This window comes from Cryptomeria japonica, chromosome 2 (assembly GCF_030272615.1).
Source record: "Cryptomeria japonica chromosome 2, Sugi_1.0, whole genome shotgun sequence".
Lineage (NCBI taxonomy): Eukaryota > Viridiplantae > Streptophyta > Pinopsida > Cupressales > Cupressaceae > Cryptomeria > Cryptomeria japonica.
Genome location: NC_081406.1, coordinates 233,497,745 through 233,510,294, shown reverse-complemented (window position 1 = coordinate 233,510,294; position 12,550 = coordinate 233,497,745).

The following is a 12,550-nucleotide window of genomic DNA, read 5'->3' as shown; positions in this document are numbered from 1 at the left end:
AAAGCCCTACTTGAAGCTCCTAGAGAACCTAAAGAGGAAATATTTGGAAATGCTTAAACCATTGAGAGAAAGGTATAGACCCTTAAATGAAGGAAGAAAAGAGATCAATCTATCAGAAAAGAAACAAAACAGGACAAAGAGATGAAGGAAAACATATTGAATATCACTGGTACTAAGGAAAGTGACTTGGAAGGGATACAACTGAAAGCTCATCTTTCACCAATTGGAACTTCATTTGACAGTGAAATCCCAACTAAGTCTAAGAGAGTAGAAAGGAAAAGAAAACCTTCACCGGCACCCTCTCCTACACCTAAGAGAACAAGAAGGAAACAACAGGCAGTAAGGCCTCCAGCAAAGAAAATGACACCAAGGAAGAAGAAGGAAAAATAGGTTATTCCTCCTTTAGACAATCTTTTGAATGAAGTAACAAGTGATGGAAAGTTGTCAAATGTCAGTAAATTATATGACACTTTTACTAATAAAGAAAAAGAAAGCATAGAAATTAGTATCATTCTACACTTAGACATTTACAAGAAATTTTTGATAGAAGTTGTAGATGATTTACCAAGTGACTTGTATAGGAGACCTGATACAAAGAGACTAGCTAGTATGGAGTTGGATAAGAAAATAAAAGTTGAAAAGCTACATGCAGTTCACCCAGTTAAATCAACAGATGAAACTGATGAATTAATAAGTGAGGCAAATAGGACAGTATTTTCTAGTGGACACCGACATGTAGGATTAATGGTTGAAAGAGTGAATGAAATCTCTGAAGAGACAATGGTTAAGTGGGATATCTTCTTTGTGGAAAAAGAAAAGCAAGAAGAGCTCAAACGACACAAAATTTTTAGAGTTTACCGAAAGGACAAGGACAAAGGTAAAGGCAATGTAGGTGGACCTCCAAGTATAAAAGTAACAGATAATTTGCCCCCACCTTCTTCTGATACTTCACCGATTGAGATTGTTGATACACCATCGGTTACTTATAATGTTGAGTTGGAATAAACATGTGAGGACATCAATCATGACTCAAAAGTTTTATTTACTATGAATATTGATACACAAGAGGTAAATATTGTGGTTGATAAGGAAACCATTGATGAAAAGAAAGATGTGGCAATTGAGCCACTGGCTGAGAATATTGCAGTGGAAACACATGAAGAGAAAATAGTTGAAAATATTGAAATTGGGGTTGAGACACAAACTAAACAATCAGTTGATCCCCTGGCTTCTGGAATGGTGACTGATACCATTGGTGCACAAATTGAAAAACCCACAGAGTTAGAGATACCGGTAGTGAACAGTTCAGAAGTGCATACTGAGAAACCAGCAGCAAATACTGAGACAACATCAGAAAAACCGGCAGTAGAAAGCACAGAGAAAAAAAACCGAGGTACACACTGAGAGACAAGAATAGAAAAAGGTTGAGGTATAGGTTCATACTAAGACAGTGCCACCGGCAACTGCTGAGAAACCCAAGACTTTTCTAGTTGAGATGTAGACACAAACTGACCTATCAGAGGACAACAGAAGCAAAGAGGTCACTCGCACCGACAGAATGCAGATTGTTAAGGTAGTTGGACAATCACCTGGTTCTTCCATGACATAATTCAGACCAACTAATGTGACAAAGGTATTATTGGATTCCATCAAGAAAATAATAGATTGTAATGCACTTACATACAAGGCTATTGATGATACAATTCCTTAATTAAAATTGATTGCACCCAAGTGCAATGTGGACAATAAAGATTATTTAATTCAATTAGACACATTGTCTAAGTATATCACTAGCAATTTATTAACAGTTGATCAGATTAATGAGGAAACATTCAGTGAGAAAATGAATAAGGAAAAGGAAAAATTCTTTGATGAGACAATAAAGAAGTGCATGGGACACATTGATACCCTATTACCGGTACTTAGCAAAACAATAATGGAATTTAAGGAGTTATACAGAGACACATGCAAGACTGATATTTCGACAGTGGATATAGACAAGAAAATTAGTAAAGTGCAAAAAGAAATAAATGATATTGATGACAATCTCATCGGTTCATCAGAACCCATATCGGTTATAGAGCAAAAGATAGTAGGTTTTGAGGAGAAAATTGAAATATTTGAAAAAGAGAAGGAAAGAATAAAGTTCAAGGTTAATAGCTTAAATGTAGACTTGGTCCAAAACTTGACAACCTCATCTCTTTGAGGAAAGAGATCTTAGAGGCACTTGTTCCAGGACTAAAGACACCGAAAGAGAAAATGCACACCCTCATCGATACAATTCAAAGGACTGAAGTAGCATTGAAGGATAGTGAAAGGTTCACTAAGAGCCTAAATTTTGTATTGGTAGATCTATTTCAGATTGTAACCAACCAGTTACAGGGCTCTAGCTGATAACTACACTCAGTTGACTTTTTTTACAGCCTTTTTCATTGATGCCAAAGGGGGAGTAGTAGAGATGAGAAAAATGATGGACATAAGAGACCATTTGCTCTGGGGGAGCACACAATTTTGGTAAGATTTTTGGACTTCAAATTTTGGATACATTTTTGAATTTTTCTCATGGGTGTTGTCATCAATGCCAAAGGGGGAGATTGTTGGCATTGCACACTCCAATGAGAAACTATAGGTGATTGAAGGTATTGTCATTGATGGCAACCTTGCAATCCTATGGCACTGACAGACTCTACACCGACAGATAGTTTACTGACAGTGGCAAAGATGATTACCGACACCCTGGCCGACATGATTTTGTTTATTGTATTTTGTATTTAATTGTAATATCTTTTTGTAAGCTGACAAGGCGTATTGTAATAGGACTCATATATAAGTATGAGATCTTGTAGATCATTTGAAGATGCAAACATGGGAAGATTATTGCAGAAGCAATATGTGAATATTAAGGCATATTTTGGAGTAAGGTTTATGGTTATTGTATGAGCTTAAACCGGTATTGAACCTAGAATAGTAGATGCTGAACTAAAGCAGTACATTATATTGGATTTGCATAATCCATTTTGTAAGTCAGTGAGACTTCCTTTTGTAACCAAGCAGTGAGCTTTAGACAGTTGGCCTTCCTGCATGTGCATGCCCCTATTGTAAGTAATATCCATTCATTGGCCAGTGAGTGAATATTGTAGGTCACAAATCCCACCGAGGTTTTTCCCACATCGGGTTTCCTTGTTAAAAATCTTGTGTTATGGTGTGCTTTCTATGTTGTGCTTATTGTTCATATTTATTGCATTAATTCTAGTTTGCTAGTACACTGTTTTGGAATGAAATTTATTTAATAAGTTCAGAAAATCTATTTATAGGTTAGATACTGATTCACCCCCCCCTCTCAGTATCTTTGGGAATCCTAACACACAACTCCCTCTGGAATGTGAGAAAATGCTCCAATCGAATCTTCCTGGGTAGCCACATGTGGATATTGTTTGAAAATTGGCCTGAGGTGGTCCTTGACCTTCACAACAGTTGGGTTTGCAACAAAATTAGGAATAGAAGATGATCCTACTTCCATGTTTAAATATAAATACCTCTTGATTGCTCTCGATGGAAACCTCCAACAAATTCTTCTGAATGCCGATGTGATCACTCAAGAAGAAATCTGATTGCCTCTGAATAGCCTATGATCACACTTAGTCACTTTGAATCGCTCTGAAATCGCTTTGAATGGAGGGTGATTAACAATGAAGTGTATTCTACCTTTTATCCATCGAGAAAAACTCTAATCTTCCATTGACATAAATGACTGCCAATGTAAGATATCGGATCTCGCTTAGAACATATCTATGCTGGCTAATCCTCTCCATATCTAGAACATCTTCTAGAACCTCTTCACGGGGCATATGAGGCATTTTCATGAATTTTGCCTACCACTAAGGCATCTGCCTTAGTTACTAGAAGATCTCACTACTGGTGTAGGAGCATCCTCTTCTGCCAGATATGTAACTGAGACATTCCCATCAGATAATTGTTCTTCAATCTTCCTAACCCATCTCTGAGTATGATCATGCAAGATTTCACTAACCTTCTCTTTTCCTTTCTCATTTGATCCTCCATTACTAACCGGTGGATTTTTGCTTCTACAGAAAGCAATATGTCCAATTTCATTACATACATAACATGTAACATTATTCTTTTGAATTGCTTTGCTAAAACTAGTAAAATTGCTTGACCTGCACTGGTTAGCCATATGTCCAAATTTTCCACGAGCATAGCATTTTACATTCATTTTGCAATCTTCTATCTTATGACCAATTTTATTTCATTTAGAACATTTACTGGGGGCAGAATCAGGGTTCTGATTTGCTATGTTTCTACATTGCCTAGCCATGTGACCAAATCTATTGCAAACAAAACATATACCATTGAATTTATAAGAATTGAATTACCTTACTGGTGCCTTATGGGTTTGATTTTCATTAGCAGTACCAGACCTTTGTCCTTGCTCAAATCCAAGTCCACTGGAAACTCCAATTTGCCTCCATCTCTTTAATAACTCATCAAGTTATGCTGAGCTAATCTTGAATTTTTCTTTGTACTCACTTGCAACAGTTAAATCTTCTCTTAATATTATCATTTGTCTCTCAAACTCTTGATCATTACTCTAGGATTGCACCAAATCAGTTCTCAACATATAATTTTCTTGAACCAACCTACCACATTCTTCAAACTTGGTTTTCAAGGATACAACAAGATTTTATTCCTTTTTCTTTCTGGCCTCAATCTCCTTAGACATCCTCATAGTTATAACTTGCATTTCATTCTTCATAACCATGTTCTCCTGACTCAATTTTTGACATTGCTCCTTAAGTGCATTTTTCTCTTCATCATCCTGATTTTGCAAAAGTTCCTTCCTCCTAGCTTGAATAGATGATAGCCTCTCTTGTAGGACAAGAAAGAATTCCTTAGCAGAATTTAATTCATCTTGTAGCTTTAAGTTCTTCAACCTTTCATCGTCATAATCTTCAAGTGTCATCTCAAGTTGTTTCTCCAAAGCCATATTCAATAATTCCAGTTTTAGGATCTTACTCAAGTTGTTAAACTTCCTCTAAGTCACAAGGCTCTGATACAAATTGTTGGAAACCAATAACACTGAGAGGGGGGGGGGGATGAATCAATGTTATACTGGAATAGTATATTTTAGCCTTAACAAAAAATTCATATACCAACTGGTATATCGGTATAAACAAAATTGAAAGAACTAAAGCAACCAATGAGTCAAACACATAAATGAGAACCATGGTGGGCTTTGTGACCCACAATATCAATCCATTGAACATATGAAGAGATATTACAATATATGATGGGCGTGCACTTGCAAGAAGGCTTAAAGCCTAGAGCACACTGCTCAATCACAATAGGAGCCTCACTGACTACATAAAATTCTAGACAATAATCCAGAGAAATGTGAACTGCTAAGATAGCATCTTTTATGCCAGAATACTATTCTGATTAGAAACACTAAACCCCTTTACTGAAATAACCCTTACAATACATTCCTCACATACATAATCTCTCTGATATATTTCGCATATTATATTACATTCGCATATCCATCACATCCTATCTTATGTCTATCTCCTTATTTCAAAATGATCTAATCAAAATGACTTATGTACCCTATACAACTTATGCCTTATGTCGGCTTACAAAGATATACAATATCAGATTACATGTCAAAAAGATAACATAAATCTATAAACATTAAAACAAATTATTGATGTTGGATCCAAGATAAGTTGGCCTCTGATACCAATCACCTTTACTATACCATGTCGGCTTGCATTTTTGGTGACCAAAGAAATCGTTCTCACCTGTCGATGCCGATGTTGGTGTAGAATCTGTGAAGGTGCCTATGGGTACATCATATGAAGCTAGAATACAAAATCATGTTTCCATCAATGATAACATAGTGAAACCAAACAATAGAGTGTCAATTGACAATAGATTCAATCCCCTCTTTTGAATGTAAAGTTCGTCCAAGCAAAAATCATCATAGTGACATCCTTTCTCTCTCCTAGGTGGGGACTCACTAGGATCCAATTTTCCACTTTACAGATGCAAAAGGGTTGTTTAGGAGCTAGGTGGGGTTCACCCCTTGGTATCCATTGTGGTGGGTTTCCTTTTGGCTTGGGTTTTGGTTGTGGGGTTGTAGGGGGCCTTAGGCCCTGACAATGGTTAGACCCTGTCTGCCTCCCTGTTCTTGGTTTTGTCACTTTTACCTCAGCTCTCTGGGTTATTTCTAGCCTTTCCTTTTGAGGTGACCTTTTATTTCATTGAGGTAGAGATGGTGGGTATTGGAGATAATCATTATGCTATTGAGGTGGAGACAGAGGTTGTGGTTTTTGTTGGTAGGAGTTGTGGGGAGGCTATTGTTGCTCCATTTTGCGGATGGTCTACATCTGAGTTTGTGCTTATGGTTTGTCTCCCCCCTTGGTCCCTATTAAGGTGGTGATGCTAGGGATTTTATGGTCTCAAATCTGTGTGCTGTCTCTTTTGTTTTGCATGCTATGTTTCTTGAGGTAGGTGGTCACTATTTCGTGCTCCATGCTGTCGAGTTTCTTTCCTCCTCCTATTGAGGAGGATATTTTGGTGATGCTTGTCTTCTTGGTAGTTGTTTGGATCTGGCCTCTTTTTTAGTTCAAGGTTTTGGGTTCCTTTTCAAAACCCATCTGTCCAACTAAGCATGGTGAGTTTATTCTTTGGATGATGGACTTTGTTTTGCGGTCTTAAGCTATGTTCTTTTCTAGCTTCATCTTGGGGGTTATGGGAGCCACTACCAAACCCATGTCGAAGGTTAGGGGAGCCTTTCAAGAATCCCATGCATGTGGTGGGTTGAGGGAGCCCATAAAAATGTTCTTTTTTTCTTGTAGATGGATGTGGCTCATGGATTCGACTTGATTTTTAGGTCTGTCGGTATACATTCCTCCTTTTATTATTGAGGTGGAGAGTTGGGGTGAGGTTGCATTTTGGCTGCATTTTTTTGTGCCACTAGTTTTGTGGGTTGAGGGAGCCCATAAAAACCCTTCTATTTTGTTTTGTAGTTGGTTTCGGGATGGCAAGTTGGATGCTAGCAATTTTAAAGGGCCCAGACTGGCCAATTGTGCTTTTTGGTTAAGGGTTAGCTGTGTTGTTGGCAGGATGAATACTTTGTTATAGGTTGAGGGAGCATGGGAAAACCCTTGTTTGTTGGTTTTTGGAGCTAGTTTAAAACCCATGATGAAGGTTAGGGGAGATTTTCAAAACCCCATTAGTCCAGATTGTGAGAATATGTTGATTTATTGTAATATGGTGTTGTTGAAGGTGATGGGTGCCTGGATACACCCATGGAAACATATGTTTGGTAAGGGAGCCTTGTAAAACCCTTGTTTATGTGTTAGGGACATTTTTATGTCCAAATTGTGGTTTGGCTACTAGTATGTTGATATTCTTTTCTTTTAGCAGCTTTGTATTGTGAGTTCCAGATCTTGGTAAAATTTGAGGGTTTCGAGTCCCTTCGAAACTTGTGGGGTTTCTAGTGCCTTCAAAACCTATTTAACCTTAATAAAAAACAAAATGTCCTAATATATATCATTTTATATTATAAAATGAAACAACTAATTAAACTAAATGGTTGTGTGTGTACATGTGTATATATGTATATATGTATATAAATGTATATATGTATATATGTATATAAATGTATATATGTATATTTATGTATATATATATACACATGTGTATAATAATAAAATTAGTAATTAAAATATAGGGGATGTAGCTCTTGGAGGATTTCATCCTCTATGGAGGAGGTTGTAGCCTCTGCATACAGGGTGCAACCCTCCATGGGCAGTGACCCCTCACAAAGGGGGCACAGTGGGGGTCACCCTCCACTATGACCTTCTTTGTAGTGGTTGTCATCCATGGCTGCCCTAGAAAAAACAAAAAATAAAATAAAATGTATTTTTTTATTTATTTTTATTTTTTTGAAATATTTATGCAAATAGAAATAAACAATATGTATTAAAAAAAGAAAGAGAACCATTCTTGTGCATTTGGGTTTACATTAGGGGAAAATAAATAAATATCAAGCAATAAGAGCTAAGTGAAGTTGGTTGTCCTAGTAAACAATTCTTGTTATAAATCTACACCCTATAGTCTCTCTTTATCCTACAACAAACAACAATAAAAAAGAGTAAGGGAAATAAATATTCTAGTTGTAAACATTCAATAATGGAGACATGATGAGAACTCCATGGAAACTGAATGAACCCTCTTAAAATCCACTATTGTTCCACTTTAATACACAACACAAAACAAAGAGGACAAGAATAGAAGTTTAGCTAATAAGAAAATTATCCATGTTGCCTACTATAGGGATGTGCATGATTTTGCTTATTTTTCTAAAAATTGTTTGGGTTTATGACTTGATAGGATAAACCTTGCCTCTTAAACCTAAACCCTAGTATGTTGGAAATTGACACTCATTGGATTCATTTTGTTGTCATTGATGGCAACAAGATTAGAAAGAAGGCAACAAGACTTGATGGAAGTCTCAAATCGGCACTAGGAGGCATATACCGATAGATACCGACATTGGAAGCATTCAGGGCTACACCGACACCAGCACCGACATCGACATCACTACTTCAAGGAAGCTGGCATCAAGAAAGATTTATTTTAGTAAATCATTTTATAATTATTGTCGAGGCCAACATTGAATATTATTTGTAAATACATTGTAAGCCGACATAAGGCATATCATATGTTATAAGTATATAAGTCAGTCTGCTAAGTTAATTTTGAAATAAGGTATATAGGATGCGAATGAGAGAATGATGTAATAGGTGATTAAGTATAGCAGAAATGTGATGCAAATTATATGTATGGAGATCATTTTTGCATGTGAACATTGTATCATGAAATGATCTATAGATAGATAGGAAAGCACTCTTGGAGGAGAAGTAATACTGGTAATAGTTCAAGATTGTGAACCGATACAGAGGAGAACCAGAATTGGAACTCTATTTGGCATAGCAGATGCATTCTTGAGTTCATTTTCAATAATTTACTTTGGGAGAAAGCTTCTAGTCAGTGAGGCTCTTTAGTCATGAGCGGTATGCCTTCCTACAAGTGCAGGCCCCTGTTTATGTAATATCTTTTCATATGGCCAGTGAATTGATACTGTGGGTCACAAATCCCACCGTGGTTTTTCTTCATTGAGGTTTTCCACATATAAATTTTGTTTGTTATGGTGTTCATTTATGTGGATGGTTTATTTGCTTCTTGTTATATGCTTATTTGTTTACTGGTACATACATGCATGGTTTAGAAAGTTAAATATTGTTGATTCTGGAAGAACACTGATTCAACCCCCCCTCTCAGTGTTCTTAGATCCCAACAATTGGTATTAGAACCTAGTACCTCAGAAGATGTTTAACAACTTGAGGAAGATCCTAAAACCAAAATATTTGAACATGGCTATGGAAAAGCAACTTGAGATGGCTCTTGAGGATTATGATACTGAAAGGATGAAGAACTTGAAATTGCAAGAAGAATTGAATTCTACAAATGAATTCATTTCTATTCTACAAGAAAGGTTGTCATCTGCTCAAGCCAAAAGAAAAGAACTTTTGCAACAACTGGATGATGAGGAGAAGAATGCTCTTAAGGAACAATGTCAAAAACTAAGTCGAGCAAATATGCTCATGAAGAATGAAATGCAAGATCTGACCATGAGGTTATCAAAATATATTGAGGACATAAAGAAGAAGGGAGATAGTCTTGTCTTATCTTTGAAGAACAAGTTTCATGAATGTGGAAGATTGACTCATGAGAATAATCTATTGAGAACTGATTTGGCAGCCTCCCAGAACAATGAACAAGAACTTGAAAGGCAAATAACTACTTTGAGAGATGATCTGACTACTGCAAGTGAATATAAATAAAATTTTAGGATTAGTGTTGCGCAATTGGATGACTTACTGAAAAGACAAACATAGATTAATGATTCTAGAGGACCTGGATTTGTACAAGGTGAAAGCTCTAGTACTGCTAATGAAGATCAGAAAACCGGTATGTAGAACTCATCAGAATAGAGGAAATTGGTAAGACAATCTAATGCTTATAATTCAATGGTAGATGTTTTGTTTGCAATAAATTTGGGCACATGGCTAAACAATGTAGAAATAAAGCAAATCAAAACTACAATTCTTTTCCCAGTCAATGCACAAATTGTAAGAAATATGGTCATAAATTAGAAGACTGCAGAATGAATGTTAAATGTCATGCATGTGGAAACTTTGGGCATTTTGCTCATCATTGTAGGTAAAGAAATAATAATAATACTGGATATGTCAAAGCAATTAAGAAGAACAATGTTACATGTTATGCATGCAACAAAATAAGTCATATTGCTAAGTATTGCAGAAGCAAGACTCAACCAGCTAATAATGATAAAGACAATGAAAAGGGAAATAGAAGGTAGATGAATACAACAAGACCATACCAAGAGATGGGATAGAAAATATGAAGAAGAAAGTGGAGATGGATCTATACTGGTATATCCACTGGTAGAATAGGGTAATCCTCCACCGGCAGGAAATTCCACCAGTAAATAAGGCAAAAGCCTTAGGGATTGGCAAAGTCACTTCTAAATTTTGCATATTACGCTAGAAGAGATATAAGGAGATTTGTAAATAAATCTGGAGAACTGTGTTTATCAACAATGAAGGTTACCCCAACACTTAACTATGAAATCAACATCTGTAGGGTTGTTGGTGAAACATTAATGACAAAAAATTAGTGTTTTATTTGCTGATAAAAGAAGCTAAGTGAATTCATTTTCACTCACCGAGCATTCAAGCAATCTGAGCGAAGTAAAGGCAAACTAAGAGTGAGAAAAGCATTGAGAGAGGATTTTGAGTAGTTATCTGAAGCACTCTTTCACTAGCATTCACTCAGGTTTTTTCCAAAATGGCATCTAGGTCTTCCGCTCCTACTTTTATTGCAAATTTGACAATCATCAAAGTTAAGGATAGGTTAAGGCTAGTCTTTAAGGAGGTTCCCAAAATTGCAAAGAAGGAAGACTCTGCGAGAGCGTTTTCTAGGGTTCTTGAAGGAGTATTGTATGTTGAAGATGTGATGGCATACATCCACTGCACTCTTGAGGATTTGGGAACCGAAGACATAAAAAAATGTATCAATTAGTGATATTGGGAGACACTAGAAACATTAAACTAGAATTTAAGGCAATTGAGGATCTAGAGTTAACCGGTATTCTGTACATATCGGAATTCAAGGATGAGATGATTAGATATGTTCTGAGCAGGGTTCACAATGAATTCATTTGGTTAGACAGACCCTACATGATCACAAAGGAAGCTATTCAAGATGTCACCGACTTACCTAGGGTTGGACAACAACCTAGTAAGAAAATTTCCAGCAGGGAGGTTCAAAAATGCACTGGTTCCACACCGGATAGCAGATCAATGAGGATAAGTACAATAACCCACTAAGACATAAAATTTTCAAGAATGATCATAGGATATAAGGTAACTCAATCAAATTTCTTGAACTCTGTTGCAAGTTCATGCATTCATGCCGCATATCAAATGTTAAGAAATAATGTGAAGTATGACTTATATGAATGGATGAGGAGTGAGTTAGTGTTAAACCTTAAAAAGATCAAAGGAACCAACAAAGGCACATTCAGATATGGAAACTTAGTTGTTTATTTAATGCTTTATTTCTTGAATGAGCTACCCGATTTAGGAAAGAAGCAATGGGCTCATGACATACCGGTATGTATGCCAATCAAAATAGCTATCATCGGTCTTGGTACCGGCAAGGATGAGAAGCTTTGGGGTTACTTCAAGAAATTTCAGGAGAACATGAGGCAAAGGGAAAGAATCTCTAAGAACATTGTGGAGAAGTATTCCACTGACATATGTTTCATGGTGAAAACTGATGAAACACTCATGGAAGCAGTTGAACCCAGGAAAATCTGGATCACTAAGATTGGATATGAGGTAGATGAAAGTATTTTTGAGCTTTATGCAAAGATTTTGTTAGATGCCCCTTTGGATGAAAAAATAGAGCACTTCGGTACAGCAAGAGAAAAGGCTCTTGAAGTGAAAATAGGTTTCGATAGAAAAAGGAGAGAGAAGAAAATTGATAAAATGTCTGCATATGTGCAGACTATGATTTACAAGATAGATACTCAGCTAGGTTCCAAATCTAAACAGACAGTCAAACCGACAAAGATTGCTACTAAAGAAGTGAAGAAGCCACAAGTTCACATTGTTAGGATTCCCAAAGATACTGAGAGGGGGGGGGGGGTTAATCAGTATCTGATCAGTTAATGAATTTTTTGAATTTATTATATGAAAAGCATTCCAAAACTGTGTACCAGTAAACCAAAATTAATGTAGTAAATAAAAGCAACAACCACAACATGAAAGACACACCATAACACAGTATTTTTAATGAGGAAAACCGATATGGGAAAAACCTTGGTGGGATTTGTGATCCACAATATTCGCTTACTGTTACAATAGGGGCCTGC